Source organism: Tachysurus fulvidraco, chromosome 4 (assembly GCF_022655615.1).
Source record: "Tachysurus fulvidraco isolate hzauxx_2018 chromosome 4, HZAU_PFXX_2.0, whole genome shotgun sequence".
NCBI classification, from domain to species: Eukaryota; Metazoa; Chordata; class Actinopteri; order Siluriformes; family Bagridae; genus Tachysurus; species Tachysurus fulvidraco.
In genome coordinates, this window is record NC_062521.1 from 15,768,709 (window position 1) to 15,789,601 (window position 20,893).

At 42.3% G+C, this 20,893-nt stretch overlaps 1 protein-coding gene across 9 annotated transcripts in view; it reads right to left on the reverse strand.

Annotated features, from left to right (window-relative positions):
* Positions 1-20,893, reverse strand: part of zmiz1a (zinc finger, MIZ-type containing 1a) — a 121,404-nt gene that overhangs the window by 85,459 nt on the left and 15,052 nt on the right. For 7 of the 9 annotated variants that reach the window (XM_047812044.1, XM_047812046.1, XM_027141828.2 and 4 more), the window contains exon 2: positions 4,287-4,407. The exons of the other annotated variants lie outside the window; for them this stretch is intronic. The gene's annotated coding sequence lies outside the window, so the exon portion shown is untranslated. The remainder of the gene's footprint in view (positions 1-4,286; positions 4,408-20,893) is intronic. 9 annotated transcript variants of the gene reach the window in all.

Consider the following 20,893-nt stretch of genomic DNA (forward strand, 5'->3'; position numbering starts at 1 on the left):
GCAGGTTTGCGACTGTGAGAAACGCCCGTGATTTATTTCTCTTCGGTCCAATCTTGAGGGATGTCAGCACTCGCTCAGCTCAGGCCGGGTGGCTGGCAGGAACCGCACCATTTGCCATATTATTCAAATGAGTGCATTGTGTTCCTTTGTGCTGACATGTATGGAGGGCAGAGGCGTCACAAGCAGATTAGATTGTTCGGACGCAATCGGATTGCCGTGCGCTAGTAGCGTTCTGAGTGCATCGCGTAAATTACGGAGGGCCGTTAATGAACGTGTCCACTGTTGATGCGCACTATATTATGTTCATTCATCATGCTTGAACTGCCTGACAGGCAAGTAGAAAACATCTTCTGTAATCATATCGCTTCGTGTCAACCGCCGTGTCCTTTTGATGGCTCCGATGTTATTTCCCGCCTGCGAGTAATAGACAGCGAATGACTGTACTTCAGATTTACAACCGATACGTTCAAATGTGTGTTTTCATTTAGACGGACTTCCTAAATCAAGCTGACGGAGCAATATGTTAATAACATTAGTGTCATTTCACAGTCTGAGTATTCTCATTGTCATTATCCAAAATACAGTGTATGACAACAAGAAATACACAACACTAGAAAGCCTCTGTGTCACCCCAGCAGTTCCAGGACACTTCGTACCGCAGAGAGACTCGCTCGGATGTCTGTAAGACCAGTAAGACAAGCCACTGTATGCTCTCGCTCCTACACGCTGCTGTCATCCGCACAGAGAGAGCACAGATGCAGCGTCCTGAGGGATGCCATTCTCAGCTTCCTCCCACAGCACACTGAAGGACATCCAAAGAAGGAGAGCGCTCGCTGCGGTATTTTCGGCGCTGAGATAGTAAGGAGCGGCTACACCTGTCCCACATTTACTGCACTCCAAGTTGACAGGAGACAAAAGGGGCACTTTCACATATGCTGGATTTTTTCCGAATGAGCTGAACTGAACCCTGCTGCAAACTCGGCCGCCTGACAGAGATGCATTCGTGCGTACAGAGATTTTAACGCCGCGAGACGCCGGTTTCTGTACTATGAAGTGGCGTTCCTGCTACTGGTTGTCATAGTAATAACTTTGCTTAGTGGTTGGAGCATTCCACATGACAACGAATCAGATTTCTTAATCTGCTGCTAATGTAGATATAGTGTTTGTGTATAAACTTAATCAGTGTGTCGGAGTGTCATAGGAGCTGAAGACGAAGCCGTGTGCGCTCTTTGTCACAGATCGCATGCTCTCTACTGCCTTCACTTCAGGTAGTCTCTGCATCGACTCGCTCCATATTTGCATAAAGTGCAACTTCTCTCCAATTTATCATGACCCTGGACACCACATCACCACCACTGGCTGTGGCTCACACAGGCTGCAATCATCAGCTCTCACTGACAATGAACCATCTCTGAGCCGCTGTAGGTGTGAACGCAGTAGTGTTCTGCTTCCAACAAAGTGCACAAAAGTCGGCAGACTGTGTTAGGGTGCTGCGTAAAGTTCGAGCACAGAGTGTTCTGGATATTAGGGCTGATCTATTTAGTACAATTATTTAGTATCAGCTCCATGTTCTTAGTGTTTGTCTGATTTCCAGTATTTAAGTTTTATGGGAAAAAGTTCAGTCTCACGCACGCACGCACACACGTGCACGCACAAACACACACACACTTGCACACACAAAACTCAGTAAATACCTGAACACTCACAGTAATGTAGATTTTGTGCAGTGGCTTTAATGCTGTGTTCACTCTGCCCTGGTTTTTGTCTCTTGTCAAACACTCAATGGTAAAATGATCCTTCAGTCAAACCTGAGAAGTGGACCAAAATCTGTAGCCTCATTTGTGTCATTTAAACTAGCCGTGAGTGCACGAGGAACAAGAATCTAACTGGACTCATGTCCTACACGTAACCGGAGCTGAGAGGTTTGCATTTATTCCTGTAGTGTTAGCAAATCCTGTGAGTGTTGACATCCTTCCAGCATGTGCAGCATGAACACTGAATTCCTTCCTTTTGTCCTGAGATCAGCACGCGTAAGTTGTCTTTATTTATCATTAAACTATAATACAAGTCTGTTTTGGGTTCATTCTAACAGAGGGATGAGTGAGAATGGTGCAGATCAACTATCTCAACACACTACACACTCACAACACAGTTAGTCTACACACTGAGGGAAAGAGTTTAATATCAAAGCAAATAAGAGAGAGAGAGAGGGAGAGAGAGAGAGGGAGAGAGAGAGAGAGAGAGAGAGAGAGAGTGCGTGTGTGTGTGTGTGTGTGTGTGTGTGTGTGTGTGTGTGTGTGTGTGTGTGTGTGTGTGTGTGTGTGTGTGTGTGTGCATGTGTGTGTGTGTGTGTGTGTGTTGGAGGGGTGAGAGATACACATAGTGAGAGTGAGAGAGATAGAGAGAGATAAAGAGAGAGAGTGTGTGTGTGTGTGAGAGAGAGAGAGAGAGAGAGAGAGAGAGAGTGAGTGTGAGAGAGAGAGAGAGAGAGAGAGAGAGAGAGAGAGTGAGAGAGAGAGAGAGAGTGATAGAGAGACAGAGAGAGAGAGAGATACTATTCTCTCCCTCTCGTGCGTTTCGATCTCTATCTTTGATCCCGTTTTCGAGAGAGAGAAAGGGGGAGGGATTGGGGTCAAAAGGTTGTGTGCATGAGAGGCAGAGGAGAAAAACAGAATGAAAACCCTTGCAGGAAATATCACCTCCTTCCATTTAATGAGGTTATCTGTGAAAGGCGGTGCAGGATACACTCCACTTGTGTTAGTCACAACGGAAACATTTCATGTGTCCTAAAGAGGCCCATCTGAGTGCAGAGGAAGTGTAAAATATCAGTGATGCCCCGAGGAACAGACCTTTTCATTACATCTACTGTACTTCATTAATAACAAGGTGCTTATGATCATGTGAGTGATCATCAGTCTGATCAGCTATACGTGGCTTTGATCACTATCAGAGTGTGTGGTGCAGCAGCTGAAGACATTGGACTCACTAGATACCGTGTGTGTGTGTGTGTGTGTGTGTGTGTGTGTGTGTGTGTGTGTGTGTGTGTGTGTGTGTGTGTGTGTCAGTGCTCCAGGTGGAGTGTGGGAGGAGAAAGCTGGCGTTCTGGCTTTTGTAGCGATTGCAGTCTGACGTTAGAGCACTAATCGCTTTAGCTGATCCCACTCGGCAGATGTTTGTCAGCCCATGCCACTGCTCTGCATTCACACTAGACTAAGTGCGATTAACCACAACTGTCCTTATTTATTTAAATATTTGTTTGTTTGTTTATATATTTCCCTCTCTCCTTGTCTTGCCCTGGCCCAAATCTTAATCCCACACTAAAAAGGTTCTAGATCAATGCATTCGGGTTAAAGTTGCCAAAACAAAACGAAACAAAACAACAAAAAAACAAAGAAAAACGAACATTGGGAATGAAAGACATTACCCTGGCTGCCCAACGGTGTCAATACAGACGATCATGTCACCTTATCAAGTCGAAACAAATGTTCCCGCTGTAAATCAAAGAGAATGGAAATGCTCGCACTACAAAGCGTTAGCCTCTTGTCATTTGATTCTGTCTCTCACCCCCCTCTTTTCCACCCTTCCTCCCTGTTTTTTTTTTTAACTCTGTTGTTCCATTCTGCAGGTGCTGGGGCCCCGAGGGCCCGCGGCGTCCACAGACGTGAGCCAGATTCGGATGGAGGCAGCAGCCCCTTGCACATAAACACTACCAGACTCCTTGGCCACATGTTACCTCCAGGTCCACATAGGGGAGGGGGGAGGAAGAGGGGGAAGGTCTCTGGGTCAAGGGGGGAGACCCGGTACTTGTCATGCCCATGATACACAGAGGACAAAATTCTTCATTTCACAGCAAATAGAACAAAAATCTGCTCCCTAAGCCAAGCAACAACAAAAAAAGGCCCTGGAGTCGAGCCTGGTGCCACAAATTCAATCAGAAGACCGCTGGAGGTTTTGTTTGTGTTCGAGAATTTGTTCGTGGAGGAACTTAGACAGATGGAGCACTTTATTCAATCTACTCGATCCACATGTTTACCTCAAACGTATCATGCTACGCTTAGAATAATGCAAGAACATCTGCTAGAACTTTAGTTGACACAAACGCGGGGCTGTGGCTCGGGGTTTCTGTTCTGTGTGGCAGATATTAAACCAAGAAAGAAAAAAAAATCTGAAAAGATGAGCTCAAGATGCAGAACAGTACTGAATAACGTCAGGAGTCCCCCGCCCCCTCCCCACCCCCTTCTTTAACAATGATTTAAAGCCACATAAAGATGGAAAGGCGCTCCAACCTGTTAGCAGTGCAGACTTGTGGTGTGCTGAGTGGCCCCCCCTCCCCCTCCCCTCCCTTCATAGAGTCGGTGGGGAAGCTCCTTCTCTCCACGCTCCGAGCTACACCGGCCTCCAGCGCACCTGTAACCAAATAAAGCACACGTTACACTCCACTTAAAATGCAAGCTTCTTCCACGGAGCGGTCCTGAGCGGTCGGGCTTCGTCGCTTAACCCGACCACACACGTGACTTCGCCTCTAATGCCGTGTCCTGTGTGGTTTGAGTGAGGCGTTGTGTTGTTTTTTGTGGAGATGTGGAGTTAAAAAAAAAAAGTCAGTGATTTGAGTGAAGTCTTTAACCGTGAGCAGCTGGAATGGCATAGAATCGCATGCCCCCTAGGCTCCCGTTCTTCAACGCTGTCCTTCTAAAAAGGTTATCCTAGAGCCGTAGAGTCGCTGCTAATCCAAAATTCATTACATAGAGCAGTTATAACAGTTTAATGTGATAGGTTTCCTGAATGCTTGGCTAAGCTCCTTCACAGTTCGCTGCTAACTAAGGACAGCGTCAGTGAGGAAAGAAGACACTTTATATGAGCTCGCAAGCGCCGTAAACATGTATGGTGGTGCGTGTCATCGTCAAATCGAATTTAGCGATCTCACAACTCACAGCACAGTGAAGGATAAGCCTATTAAGTCACGATTAACTCTGCAGATATATAAATAATAGCAGTGTGAAGACTCTTAAGTTTCTTGGCGTCGCTCAGAGCGAGAGCTTTCGTTCCAATAAGGAAGGTCAAGCAGCAGCACAGGAGAAGACTCTCAGGGTGATAATGACGAGCTCCTGTCACACGGCCGAACAGCTCGGATTGCTGTCAACCTACTGCCTCGGTTGAGACCATCAGACACACGTTCCTCTGAGAGCAGAGTGAAAATGTGGTGAAAAAGAGAATGGGCTATGTAGCCAGGACTGGCTCATGAACACTACAGCACTCACAACTCAGTAATCTGACAGCTAGCTAAACAACATATCTTTAGCATGAGATACTGATGCTGCTCCAAATATTTCACAAACCTGAAACATTTCAAATATATCTGTAAACTGTAGCATCTACACCTTGCTATGTTCACAGTGAATTATTATCCAAAAATAATCCACAAATTATCCACAAATTATCTGTGCTAATGCTAAGTCTTAGCTTGTTTATTTTAGCTGCTGCATACTTACAGGAGCGCTTTGAAATATCTTCATGCTTCTTCAAATAGGTCCTTATCTATCTATCTATCTATCTATCTATCTATCTATCTATCTATCTATCTATCTATCAAATAAAAAAACAACTATATAAATAACTCTCTATTAAACCTGACTAACCACTAGCTACATCCACTGAGACTGGAAGAAAATATTTGAATTTCAGGAGTTGTTTGATTACATTTACAGTATCTGGGAGACTACAGTATCTTCATCCAGAGTGGCTGACATTTATCTCATTTCTACATCTGAGCAATTGAGGGTTCAGGGGGTAGCTGAAGCAGTGGAAGCTTGATGATCCCACGATTCGGGACACAACCTTTCAATCAGTAAACCAACACCTTAACCACGGAGCTACTGCTTTGTTTAAAGAATATTATTCATTCATCTTCAGTGTCCGCTCCGTCCTGGTCACTAGATGTGGGGTTTATCCTGTGAACACTGTGGACAAGACCGGAATACAGTCTGGATGGTCCACACATTTACATGCAGGAGTTAATCCAACATTCAGCCATCTTCAAATGTATTTGTCTTGTACATGGGTTATAATACTGCTGTTTAACACACACATGCACGCACGCACGCAGACACACACGTATTATACCATATATGGAGCAGGACTACAACTCCCATCAGCCACTGCATCTCACTGCACTAGTGTTTCAATGGGCTCTCTAGGTGCTGAATCAGTATCTGGAGTACACGAGTTCAGACACTTATGCCCCTTTTCCACCGAGGCAGTTTGAGTGCTGGTTCGGAGCCAAAGCCTAATTTAGAACCAGTTCTTCCTTTCTCAACAGCCAAAGCACTGGCTCCGAACTAGGAAAAGTGGTTCTTAAGTAGCACCAAAACGTTGCTGGTCTAGACTTTTTATTTTACATTTACATTTACAGCATTTGGCAGACGCCCTTATCCAGAGCAACTTACATTATCTCATATTTATACAACTGAGCAATTGAGGGTTAAGGGCCTTGCTCAGGGTCCCAGCAGTGGCAGCTTGGTGGACCTGTGATCAAACTCACAACTTTCTGATTGGTAGCCCAACACCTTAACCATTAGGCCACCACATGCCCACATCACTTAAGAACTGCTTGTGTCAGGGGCTGGGGGCGGGGCTACTGTTAGCGCATTTGATAATGTACCTTAAGTATACTAATGTTTAATACACTTTTACTTTACCACAATATGATCAGTTATCAGCACACATGATAGGCTACCTTTTTCTGTGTTAATGATAAAATAATGTTATGTACTTTCTCGATTACAACCTTGGATTCACCGCGTTTGGATGCCAATGTGGGTTCACAAAGCCATGAGCATTAACAGTAAAGCAACATCCGCCATTGTTGATGTTGTGTTTGTGTTTGCCGTTGCTGCGCTAACGTTGCTGGGAACCATGACAAGTATACAGTGAAGTCAGACTCGGCCCTGTGATGGCTCTCTAACCGATGGAAAGGCAAAACGGTTCTTAGAAGGTTCACCAGTGGAACCAACTTTGAACCAGCACCCGGTTCTTTTTGGTGGAAAAGGGGCATTAGCAAGGACCCTGACTCACTAAGCGCTGGGTCACTGACGACTCAATTTTCACCAACATTCCTCAATACTTGTGATGTAAAACCTCACCAATGCTAACAACAGGTTGGACTTTTTGACATCTTTTTGACTTTTTGTTTTTTATTCGTTTTTCAAACAGGTGACGGAATCGAACAAGTAGTGGATTTGTAAAAATAATTAAACACTTAAAAGTCATTAAGACCTTACAAAACCATATATACAACATCAAATAAATGTAAAAGTGCTTATTCTGGCCTATGTAGATGTTGGAATGCTACAACAATATCAACAAGCTACTTACTGAGTTTCTCCACCATTTTCCCTTGAGCTGAGAAACTTCAGGGAAATATGACATCGTTGATGCTCCCTGGTCTTTGCATTGCATTCTGGGAGAAACGTTCCAGTGTACTTGAAGGGTTTTTTGATTGAAAGAGAAAAGCCCTTAAAATAGCCTTATATCCTTTTCATGCTCATGTTTACTTCGTGCTCGGCTAGTAGATGTGTGTTTTTATGCTGTGTAGCTTTAATCCACGTTCATGTGTGTTACACTATTAAAGTCTATTAAAGTTTACATTTTTATATCAAAAACATAATAATATATATTAAAAAAAAATCCAGAAAAGCACCTCATTTGGGCGAGGGGGTTGGGGGCGGGGGTAGGATTATTATGTTGCTGTGTTTGTTTTGAAATCTTATTCCTCTGTATATTTCCTACTAGACACTATAGTAGATATAGATGTATATTAGATGTAGATATGTAGATATATTAGATATAGATGTATATTTATTACAGATGTATATTAGATGTAGATGTGTATTAGGTGTAGATTAAGGTCTGGACTCTCATGTGTGTAAACGATGTCTCATTCTCCCTCATCCACTCTTTCACTATTTGAGCCCAATGAATCCTGCCATAGTCATCTAGGTATATTTCCATGCCATTAGGAAATAAAAATAAAAGGTCTGAAGCCTTTATTTCGGACAAAGTGTTGTTGTTTAGGATTCTCCATCTGGAAGCTTAGAAAGAGGATCTGTATCGTTTCAATGCAAAACTGCACTGATAACCTACGTCAGTCTTTACACGAGTGGAACAACTCAACGTTTTACAGAAACACAATTATAGTGAGTGAAATGAGTACATGCTTCAGTCCAGGAGAGAGAAACTGTCATTTCTGCACATTTGAATCTACTAGAAAGCAATCAGTGAAATATGCAAACATTCATGAGGAAATAAATGTAGTAGAAAATTTGGTGCAGACCTGCAATTGCGTTTGAATGGGGAAAGTCAGGAGGGAAAAACACACTGATCACTCACACACACACACACACACACACACACACACACACACACACACACACACACACACACACACACACACACAGACACACACAGACACACACACTCACACTCACACACACACACACACACACGTTCCACCGGCACTGAATATTAACTACAGATACAAACAGGTTAAAAACACATAAAGACCCATTAGAACACATGCTCAAGTTAACACCCTTTGCATGTGTTATTAAAGTGCGTGCAAGTGTGAAGAAAGATGTTGAACACGCACAATTAGCTACATGCATTTATCTGAGGATGACTCCCTGAAGGTTATGAATGTACCGTATCTCTGTAAGCCACATTACTTTATAAATCACTGCCACGATGATGTTTCTGCGATAATTCTTGGCCGAGGTAAAGACGGCTAAAGTTCCGGCGAGACCAGTGTTTACATCTTCTCTGGAACCTCTATCTGAAATGCTTCAGCTGAAGTTCAGCGGATCTGCTGCACCACTCACGCACCTTATGTTCACTTATTGCGTTGGAAGTGAATAATAAATGAAGTGAATAAACTGTAAGTCATGATTGACGGTGAAGACCAAACCGTTAACTAAATCTCTGCCATGTTTTAACTCAAGCGGTTAAGGCTCTGGGTGGAGGATCGGGATTCAAGCCCCTGCCAAGCTGCCTCTCTTGTCCCTTGAGCAAAAGCCCTTAACTCTCTCTGCTCCAGGTTTGCTGTATCATGGCTAAACTCGGGATATGTAAAGAAAGAATTTGACTGTGCTGTGATGAATATGTGACAAAATAAGGGCTTCTATACTATTGAATTCTGTTCTTCTGAAGTACCCCCAGCGTCCCACTCGGAGCTGACTCGGCATAACAACAAGTAAAAGCTCGGCACTTCGTTTCACAATGTACGCCGCTCTGTAGTTCATAAACCAGCGCCCTCTAATTTCACATCTTCCCAATTTCCTTTTCAGGATTTAATACACACAAATATACCTGCGCTTATTGATCTAACACGCACCTCTCCTGCCTTTCATTCAGCTCGAAACTGCTTCGGATCAAGTGGTGAGGTTGCATGAGTCCGACTCGACTGAATTAGACGTCCTGAAATTGAGAAGCGCATTAAACTACAGCTTACCTCCTCATAATACACTCTCGATCGGAAAAAAAAAAAACAACCAGCCTAAGTGCAGAGACATGCAGAAAAAAATCAATGTAGCCAGCAGAGCAAACGGTTGGTAATTGCAGCTGGAAAGGGGAGTACTAAAGTGATTTGTTAAGGTGAAATAACACGGCTCCCTCCTAACAGCACTCGCTCATTGGAGGCAGAAGTATGGCGGCGGAGGCCTGCCAAAAGCAGTAATTGATAATTTACATGCAAATAGAAAAAGCCACAAAATGGGCGCAATTTAGAAAAGGCAGTGAGCTCTTTCAGATGCTGTGTGGCACTGGCTTCCTGCGAAATCAATTCACGCTCTGAAGAAACCATTTTCTTCAGCCGGAGATAAAGTGGCTGACTATGAGCTGTCAGATACTTATCAATGGGAAATTAGCGAAGGAGTACTATTTCCCCAAAAACAAGTAGGCCAAGTGTTCCACCTAGTGCTGTTGTCTCTCTTTCCGACGGACTTTATCGTCGTCTGTTACTTTCGGTGATGCTCTGCTATAAATGTCAACGATAAAATGTCTGGAGCATGTTTCCCTCAGACAGGGTCATTTCTCAGGAAAAAAAAATCAAATAAAACCTGGAACTCTAAATGGCACAGTTTGAAGGAGAAGCAGTGCTGTTTCCTTGCCTTGAGTAACAGTTGCTCCTGTACTTCCACACAGATCCTCCACCTTCATGTCTTATCCTTTGGAAAACATCCCTCAGCTATCATTGCTCACGGCAGCGGCTCTAGACAACAGCGTTCTCAAACAGATGACAAACTGTTCTGTTTGCATGACGCAGGAACGTTCCGGCTCTCAGCAGGCAGCTTACACGCTAATCTCATCTCATCTCATCTCATCTCCATCTCTCAACACAGGCTACAAAGCCCAAATTTCATTTTAAAGTTTCAACCTAACCACCAGCCCATTTTTTCTTTTCATCTTAGCCCCAATGTGTTTAGTAAATGTTAAGAAAATGCACAGTAGTTTTGAGTTCTAACCTCTTCTGACCGCTCACGAATACTCGATTACTAAAAACATTCCTGGCAACAGTGGAAATGACTCCTAATCAAATATTCCTGCAAGGTCTGAGACGTTAAGAGAGTGAAAATGTTCAAACTGGAGTTTCTACAGATCTGTTTCTGTCTTGATACACGATATGGATCCGACAAAGGATTTTTTTTTTTATTATAGTTTACACTGTATAGTTGGGCTTTTTTTCGAACAACATTCATCTGAATTGGACTAAATGTTCCACGGTGGTCCTCGGATCACTGGCCGGGGTTCGATTCCCGAGCAGAAGTTAAATCTGCCGGTCAAATGGTAGCGTGCATCATTATGTAAATGTAAAATCTGAGCTAAAATCAAACATGTGGATGGGAAGCTGTGCCGTTGCCACCCCCGAACATCCGAAGCACGACATGCACACATCAAAATGTACACATTTTTCTAACACTGCATCATTTAAGCCTACATGTCACTGGATGATTTTGACTAAGCTGAAACAAATCAGCCAATACAAATCATTAAATCATAAAATAACAATTGTTATCAGATTATATAAGTTAATAAAGTTTTCTTCCTGCTCTCCCTTACAGCAAGAAATAGATACTGATGTGTTTCCGCTCAGGAAACAAACCCATTATTTAAAAAGATACAAATAAAAAACACATTATTTAAAAAAAATAATAATAATAATTTTTTTTTAAGAAAAAAAATTATATAAAAAATTACAGGAATTTATTTTTCTTTAAAAAAAATTCAGGGGAGAAAAATGAAGTATTTTCCAATAGTACGTACACACTGGACTATTGGAAATGTTAACACGTGTATGTATAAGTAGGTTTTAAGAACACACATGATGTGCACTACATGATATGAAATGGTCAACCAATAGAGTATTATAAGAAATAATCAATAGTGATTGTCCTAATCCTTAAAAACAAGCAGTTTGGTGATATATAACCTGGAACCAGACTGAAACTGGGTCTTTAACATCACACTCCTGCTGATCCTGGACCTGCTGACCCTAAAATTACACTCAGTTTACTCTTCTAATTCTCATTAGCGTCCCAGCTCGGCTACGAGGCCCTCCATGCTGAAGACATTTAAGATAATCTCAGAGATGTCTCGTGTTTTTCAAGATCAAGCGTTCAAAGGAAGCCCTGAAGTCAAGCTGCGATTTAAAGCCATGATTGTAGAAGCATCGTATAGCAGCAGAAACTGGTTGCAGGATGCAGCGTTTTTTTTTTTAGTCTGTTCTTATAACATCTGTTCTTTTGTTTAAAAAAACAAAAAAAACAAAACAAAACAAAAATAACGAAGACCGTAGCAGAGCAGTGAATGTAGAACGGAGATGGGCGTGATTGCGAACGGAGGACGGCTGTGTTAAAAAACAAACTGTATTAATTAATTTACAGATAAGCGTGACAATCTGCTTAGCATTCATCAAACTGTGATGCACTGCATTAGAGGACTTGTGTGGTCTGATCATGAAACACATCGCGGCGTTTTGTGCACAAATTCAGCTTGATCGGAGAATGTGGATGACATAAAAATATAACAAATAATAAAAAAATGCTATTTTACATCATTGTCTATGTGAATGCAACATTTTCATTACAAATCATATTGCTGGCATTAACCTGAGAAGAATGCAAAGTAGAATGACTGAAATATATATAAATTTTAGCATTTCTTGGTGTTTAATTCGTCCCTTTTTTTTTCTTTTTTTATTACTTTTTTCTTTTTTGCTTTTTTGTGCACTCGAGATGTTGTGTGTCAAACTGTTTTAGATCGAATCCTCGAAGAAAGAGGCGAAAAAAAATCTCCCCTTTTATATAAACACAGTCGGAATCACACGTTCGCTATTTTGAACGTTTCCGTTCTTTAAGTTTTTCAAAATCCTCAGGAGAATTTTTTAAAACCTTGCGGTACACAGCGCATCGCTTTATAACTCAGACATAACGACGAGCTGTGATCTGAGCGATTGTAATGAAGTGCTGTAACAGTGATGCGCCAGTGTGTGTGTGTTTTATTGTCTTATTAAAACTATCCCTAGGACCCATCTATAGCATGGTTCCTTTCCAGAAGTAGACGTTTCAAAGGATCGCATGCTTTCTGCAGCGGCTGAATGATCTGTCACGGAGCCGAGTTCCTGAGATTTCGAGCAGCGATATGAAAACAAACATGACAAATTCATAAAATTACGACTCCATTTTCTCTGCACCGTTCTCTCAGTTCCATTTATCCCCTTCACACTGACTGGCTGTTTACAACAGCGGTAATTAACAGACCCTTCTCTACCGGAGAATGCGCCAAGCAGTAAAGGTAAATTATGCAGAGTTTTGCTATGCTAATCCAGGTAATTTGCTTCATGCTGAGCAAACTTCCCCAGTCTTGATTAACGATTCATTTTACTGCATTAGTCATCCGGTCATAATATGACATACTGCAATACGCACACCTCGCAGAGCTTGTAAGAGATGCTGATTTGCTTGCAGATTGTTATGGCTGTGTGTAAATAAGACATGAGACACCGGCCAATCAGAAAGCCGTCCTGCTGCGGTGTGAAAATCTGTTCGGGCGAACAAACGTTTACTGGCAGATGAAAGAAACAAAGCCGTGTTCTCGAGCTCAGACGCTCAGCCGCGTCACACTTGAGGGCTTCATGAAGCTCTGGTTATGCAGAAGACTTTAGGCGCATGTCAGAGGTCTTATTGAGGACAGGATGACTGATGGCCAGAGCAACAGCTCCTTATTACATGGACTAAGATCATAAAGACCTTAAGAGCACCGAGCTGTTATGTGAAGTGTAGCCTGAGCAATAGATATTGCCGTACTCACTCTTCATAACCCCACAGGAGAGAAAGCAAAACCTTTTGGAAAGGGAAAAAGAAATAACACATTTTCTTAGTAAATCAGCTTCCTACTATATTCTCCGCGAGCACTGATGACAGCTCGCTCGTGGCAAAGAAGACTGCGCTGTCTGGAGAATCCTGTGGCTTGATGCGTTCATTTATACGCCTGTCACAGAGGGCGGTGGAAATATCTCATTTTTTCCCTTGAACCAATACCTCATCAGTCAACAGTAACAAAAGGTCAGAAACATTACACTGGTCCCACTTGGCATGTTTAAACCAACTGCTTCTTGTCTGAGGTGAACTACAGCACAGCCCCAGACGGTAAATAAAAAAACGGCACGTAAAAAAACTCGACGAGTAAAAAAAAAACCCACTCTGATTTGTTAGAGTGTCTGAAATAATCATTGAGGGATTACAATAATAGGTTTCCACCACCAAAGCCTGCAAAGTGTCACTTCTAGTTGATTGTGAACCACGTTCACAAATGATTTTGTAGGTTGTTTTAAATGGAGCTGAGAGAGAGAGAGAGAGAGAGAGAGAGAGAGAGAGAGAGAGAGAGAGAGAGAGAGAGAGAGAGATAGATAGAGAGAGAGGGAGAGACATAAAGAGCAAGCAAGCGGGAGAGAGAGAGAGAGAGAGAGAGAGAGAGAGAGAGCAAGAGGAATAAGAAGGATGAGAAAGCATGGACGGGCTCGACAGCTGAGTAGACACTGATTATGGTGATGATGCAAGTCCAGACCTCAGGCCGAGCCACAGTGAGTCACAGAGGCGAGCGAGCTGTTTGGATCTCACAACAGAGTCTATTATTACATCGCACATGTGACAACTCCCAGCTCGCCACACAACCACGACCCACCCCGATACAGCAGCGAGGCTCTGTGACACAAACAGGTCATCCATGCGGACAGCTTACAGTTATCACGGTAATGTAGGTTAACCTGCTATGAATGAGTAAGAGAAAGATTCGATGCATTACAAACTGTGGGCTTTCATTTAATGGAACAGAGCTGAAATGGCCACTTGACTGAGATGAAAAAAGAATCTCCAATCATCAAAATGTAAAAACTCTTCTAGCGGTGACATTCACACAGAGGTAAAACCGCTTAACTTCATTGAGGTCGGCGTGTATTTGCCCCCCACACACACACACACTTTACAAGGTGGTAGGGCGAGCGCAGGGCAGGGCGGCTCAGGCTGGATCTGAGAAATGAATGCGGCAAACGGGCGGCACTTCAGGGCCGCTCTCCACAACTGAAGACCAACAAGATCAATTACCGACAGTGAGCGGCACCTTAATGAGAGAGGTTTCCATTACCTCCATAAAAGGCCTAAGCGAGGCCCGCTGATGAAGCGGCCCTGTAATAGCCTTCCTCCCTCTCCCTCCCTAATGACACTGCAAGTGGATTACGCAGCCAATCCCAGCATCCGCCATGTTTATCATTTATGTAAATAACATAAGGAGAGGTGACACGGCACGGCGGCAAGGCTCCAGAGCGCACACTGAGGGAAAAGGTGGAGGACATGGCACACAGGGCTGGGAAAACTGCAATATATAAGCAGGGAAGCGGCTTTTAACGCTGTATTACATTATTAAAATGAGCTTCTACCGTGACCATGTTTATGTTTGGGGGAAAAAATGTATTAGCAAGAATATAAGTGCATACTGTGTGTGTGTGTGTGTGTGTGTGTGTGTGTGTGTGTGTGTGTGTGTGTGTGTGTGTGTGTGTGAGAGAGAGAGATTTTATTTTAAATCTAAGGACACTAAAAGCCTTCCTGCTCTGCATCAGCCGAGCTATTCCAATATGCACCACCTGACAGAAAAGGATAAAAAAATGCATCAGCAGAAATATACACAAGTGGCAGTAATCCTCTGCCCCCAATGTTCAGACTGCGCAATAAGCAAACTGAGCTTATCAGTTCCAACCACCGCTCCTTTTAATAGCCACCGTGATGGCAGTCATTTCAGGCAGGTTTCAGTTCCTGCTTTTAAAGAGCCCCGGTGCATGCTCACGTGTGTACACAGTACGCATACATGTCCGTGTGTGTCCAACAGCTCGCTCCTTTCTGCTCGCTGAGCTGAGCACAGGTGAAGACTGAGAAGAAAGACGTGTGAACTGACTCATTATCTGAGAGTAAACAGCCGAACCGAGCATCCAGCACATTAATGCTTTAGCTCCTGCTCGCTCCTATCGGCCTTTAAGTTTCCCGTCAGCTCGATTTTTCAGACTGTTTATCATGTAAAGCACAGTGTGCTCCGTCTCCAACACCGGTGCCTGACGCAGTGAGAAAAAAGATCTATGGTATGAATTTAAAAGCTAATACACATCGCCGCTGTCCGTTGCGGCTCCCGGGATGCTGCAGACCGCTCGTGCTAAAACTCGTGATGTGCCAGCTCTCGAGTGACGAGGACGGTCAGTAAATTCCCTCTGGATCCCAGCTGAGGCAATTTAGATAAGCGTCAAACGGGTCCAGCGCACGCTGCAAGTTTCAAGCGACGTCAATCGTCCTATAATTCAAAACAGCGAGTTTACATTACAAATCAATCGAGTATGATTTCTGCATCAACAAAGTGCTACACGGAGGAAAGCTCCGGCCAATCTAAACACAAGCCAAACTGATTTTCACATCAGGAAGTCTAGTGATTATCTCGCTAGTACATCGAGCGTGTTGGGGAAAAGGTCAGCCGCACTATTTCAACTTCTGTTTCATGAATCACACTCGAGTGCGATTCTTAGCGTTAAAATTAATCTCCATCTGTAAATCTAATGGACGGCACGCGGATGTGCGTGTTACTGAAGGCTTGGGAGAGGAAGCGAATTATATAAATATTAGCTGTTGACACAAGAGTGTGACCATATTTCAGCAAAGTGACAAGGCGAGCTGATCACAGGCGCGTGATAATAAAGTCAGTGACGGCCACTAACGTCAAACTATGTAAATGATCTAAGGCGTCCTTGCTGCCAGAGACTGCAGCTTTCTTCTGTTACAAAACAAAAACCCAGATCTCAATGACACGGGGCAGATGTGCACACTTCTGAGAGAGATGTTAATTAAGAAAGCTACAGTATGTAGATGGTAATAATGACAGATCCATTCTGTCACCTGGAGAAAGAGCTCTCCCACATTTCTAGCAGCTAAAGAGTCGCTTTAACTATAAACTAAATCCCAACTACTCAATTAGTAGGTTTATTCATTTAATGTGTACAGAGAAGATGTGTTTTTAAACTATCATAGAGTTTTTAACTAAACTTTCCACCAGCAGAACACATCAGGCCCAAGCTGACATTACTAACAGGTCTACATGTCTGGATTAATGTCTGGATCTAACCCAGATTTCCACACTAATGCATAATCAGGGCTACAAAATCGGAAAGGAGAGGAGGGGGTTTGTTCTCAACTCGCTCTTTTGAGCCGGCACATGATGCACATCCCTCAGGCGCTTGCGGGGACGGCATGAAAACTGTGTCCATGCTACAGCCTCTCTGTCTCACTGTGGAGGAGTCTGAAAGACATGCGCATGAAATACACAAACATCCCAGCAGACTGACATGAAATTCCAGCTTGTTAGTGAACACCAGCTAGCCTTCACAGTGACTTAATATGGCTCACACACACACGTGTGTGTATGTGTGTGTTTGTGTGTATGTGTGTGTGTTTGTGCGTTTGTGTGTGTGTGTGTGTGTGTGTGTGTGTGTGTGTGTGTGTGTATATATATTTATATATATATATATATATATATATATATATATATATATATATATATATATATATACACATACATATATATGTATGTATATATATATATATATATATGTATATATATATATGTATATATGTATATATATATACACATACACACACACACACACGCACGCACGCACATACACAAACACACACATATACACACCCATATCTCTCTTTCTCTCTCTCTCTCTCTCTGCCATTTCAGGATAAAGGCCAGGAAGACATTACTGTGCTCTTCAGTGGAATGTTCTAGAGTCTGCCCCAAGGCCGCTGAGGACATTATCATGAGAACTCAGAGGAAAGGCCATTGTGTTTACAACCGGCAACTTCCTCTCTCTAATCCCTTTGTGTCTCCATGTTAATGCAAATAGATGGGACTCTGTGCTTACCTGCTATTGGCCTAGAGGAAAGGGGATCCCGAGCGGAAAAAAAACAAAATGAAAAGAACTCTTTGCTAATCAAACACATGGTTAGAAAATATAGACTGTAGCCACCAAAAAAATGCATTGGCCAATGTTTAAAATAATTAAGGAGCAAAAGCTTGCTTTTATATGACAAGTTAAGAAAGAGCTCTCTTTAACTTGGCTAGCTCTCGGTGACTACTCATAGAGACAAGACAAAACAAACACAAATATCAGCATGGAGCTACGCACTCACGTCTCCAGCTCCTCGTGAGGTAAAGGTCAAACTGTCAGTGTACTGCCAGAGGTAAGAGCAAGCACACCAAACTGATGATTATGCCTCTGAGTAAATTATGTGAAAGTTGGGAGTGCTTAGCAATGTGGCGCAACATGACGAGGTTAAAAGGACATTTTTCATGTCACATTCCTTCGAGATTCAAAATGTTCTGCTGAGGTTAATTACAAAATCTAGCCGTAACCGCAACATCGTATTCATGGAGAATTACTCGAGGCCTTAGCATAGAAGGGCTCTCTCGCAGCTCGCTCTCACACACACACACACACACACACACACACACACACACACTTCAAGCAAAAAACACCACTGAGGAGAAAGCTAATAACTTTCGCCTTGGGTGTAATTTTCATTTTTGAAAATAAAATAAAATAAATAAATAAATAAACTACAAACCGCTAATTCCTTTGATAGGTACTATCAATTTGAGATTTCAAACCGGTGACTGATATTGCACGGGCCACCAAAAGTGCTTTGAATTATTGATAACGTAGGAGCAGGAAGATTTTAAGCAGCTCTGCTCCTTTTATCAATCATTCATGCGGTTTCCATCGAAAACACTTCACTCCCTCAAGTATCAGATCTCACTTGAAGGTGGAGGGCTTCCACTTGGATCTCACTTCATTTGAAGGGCTACTCACCAGGAAGTAACACTCTGTGGGAAATTAGGAAATATTATCTCAATCGAACCAAATCTGTGCTAAATTTAGAAACGGTCCTGATGTGGACCACTTGAAGTCTAACAAACATCTCGCTTTGCAGCAAATGGTCAGGACACAAATGATCAACCTTTGATTTTATATATATATATATATATATATATATATATATATATATATATATATATATATATATATAATTTTTTTATGTATTTATTTATTTTAAACACAATGCATCTAACTAACAGTTCAATTTTGCGAATGAATTCTCTTCACTCTCATGCCTGTAAAGTGTGAGGGGTTTAATATTCCACTGTAATCCATGAGACAAATGTTTTTCTTCTCATGAATCAGCTTCCAAAATAATAGGTCCATGTCTTCGGCATCCAACAAATATAATCAAACTGCATTGTCTGTCTCACTCCTACATGCTGTAATATATCACAAAGCCTCAGCACAAAGTCCTAAGGTGCCTTTTGCCCAATTAGGGTCCACATGTGAGTGCTTTCTGCACCGGCATCACAACATCAAAAGCCAGAAAGCCAGGGACAATAAAAACCAAGCTTTCACCATCTGAGCAAGTCGCTGAACCTCAGGAGACACAGAAAGCTAAATTAATCTCGGCGAACGAAAGAGAGAAGCTCGAGGTCTACGTTTCAGGATTGTGGTCATCTCTTTATTATCAAGGACAGGAAGATTGTCAGGAAGAAAAGGTGGAATTTAATGGAAATGTTAAAATGCGCTTTTTGGATGGAAAATAAAGATTAAGTGTAAGATAAATAAGCGGTTCTAATTATGCCGTCCTTCTGTGTATCTACGACAAGTGTTATTGAATCTCCCGATCACTTAGCATTATGATCTCTTCCAACTTTCAACACTACTAAATTAAATCATCCTGAACTGGACAACAGCAATTACCTGCCTCAGGTATGTAGGGAATATATTGGGGGGGGGGGGGGGTTTGCAAATTAAAAATAAACGTAGAAAAGTTTCTGACATGACGAGCTTGGTTTCTTTTTTCTTTTTTACACAACAAAAACCTGCCATGATAACAGGGATGTGTGCAGACCTTTTACATCCACTGTATGGATGGCTGTATTAAGGAGCGCTAACTTAATGGAGGGATAACTGAGCAATTATGTATTTAAAAAATAAATAAATAACTAAAGTTCTTAGCACCAAACTGGACCAATGGGAATCTCTTTCTCTCTCTCTCTCTCTCTCTCTCTCTCTCTCTCGCTCTCTCTCGCTCTCTCTCGCTCTCTCTCGCTCTCTCTTGCTCTGCCTTTCTCTTTCCCCCATTGATTTGGCCTGCAGTTTGAAATGACATCTAAACCTATTTTTTATTGCCTCTTATTTGTTCCTTCCAACCACCAAATGACCTTTCATTCAGGATAATGGGCAAGTGCACTTTTGTACAGCTTCAGTGTCAACTTTGTTGAGATCCTATCAGCACACACCTAACATTTCGCAGTCCGCCGAGGCCTACGAGGGAAGAGATTCGGTAACATTTTCAAGCGGCGTGATTTAAAGGTCAGCTTGGTTAATAAGGCAATCATATCTGAAATGCATGGAAGAAATATGCTGAGAATGATCAAACATAACACATCTGTTTATGAAGTGTTCATGGCTATGAATTTTAAATGTATCCTTCTGCCAGAGCGCTGTTCTCTCATTACACAAAAGCAGTGTAAGAGCTCGTACGCTTTCGGTGGACAAGATTAGGCTCCGGAGGTCTGAGACTTATTAATCAGAGGTTCGGGAAACACACGTATAGTCTGAGGAGGTATTAAGTAAAGAAGAAAATCTGGGTTAGAGTACTTTCGATATCTGGCAGCGTGTTTTGCTCCAATTTATTACACATCGTCTAGACGAAAACAGGTCAAAGCAACGTCTTTATCGAATGTGGCTTTAGGAAGCGAAATCAGCAATGATAGACTACTACTAATTATCATCCAAAATGTTTTTGACAGCAATCCCTATGCCAGTAATCTCCGTCTTGGCGCTCTGCCAGTCATGCTTATTTATTTGATTTCGGTCACAGTCAAATGCAGGGTATAATGGAAGCAGCAGTCGCTGTGGCATCGAGAGGAAAACAAGCAGCCTTTCCGTGTTTCATTTCCTAACCTTGCTTATCTTTTGCACATGCAGAAATTTTATTTCGAATTGCTAAAAACAAGCCACACGATCACACCGGCAGTTATTTAACGTTTACAGAGGAGGAAACCGCAAGATTTCATCTTCACCATAAAGTCACTAAAGTCATTTATAGAGGAGACTACATACCATTATTACAGGCAAATCTAAAGGGAAAAGTTGCCAGATAAATAAATATATAAACAAATAGATAGATAAACAAACAAACAAAAAAACAAACAAAAAAACAAACAAATAAATAAATCAACTGCGTTCAGCGAT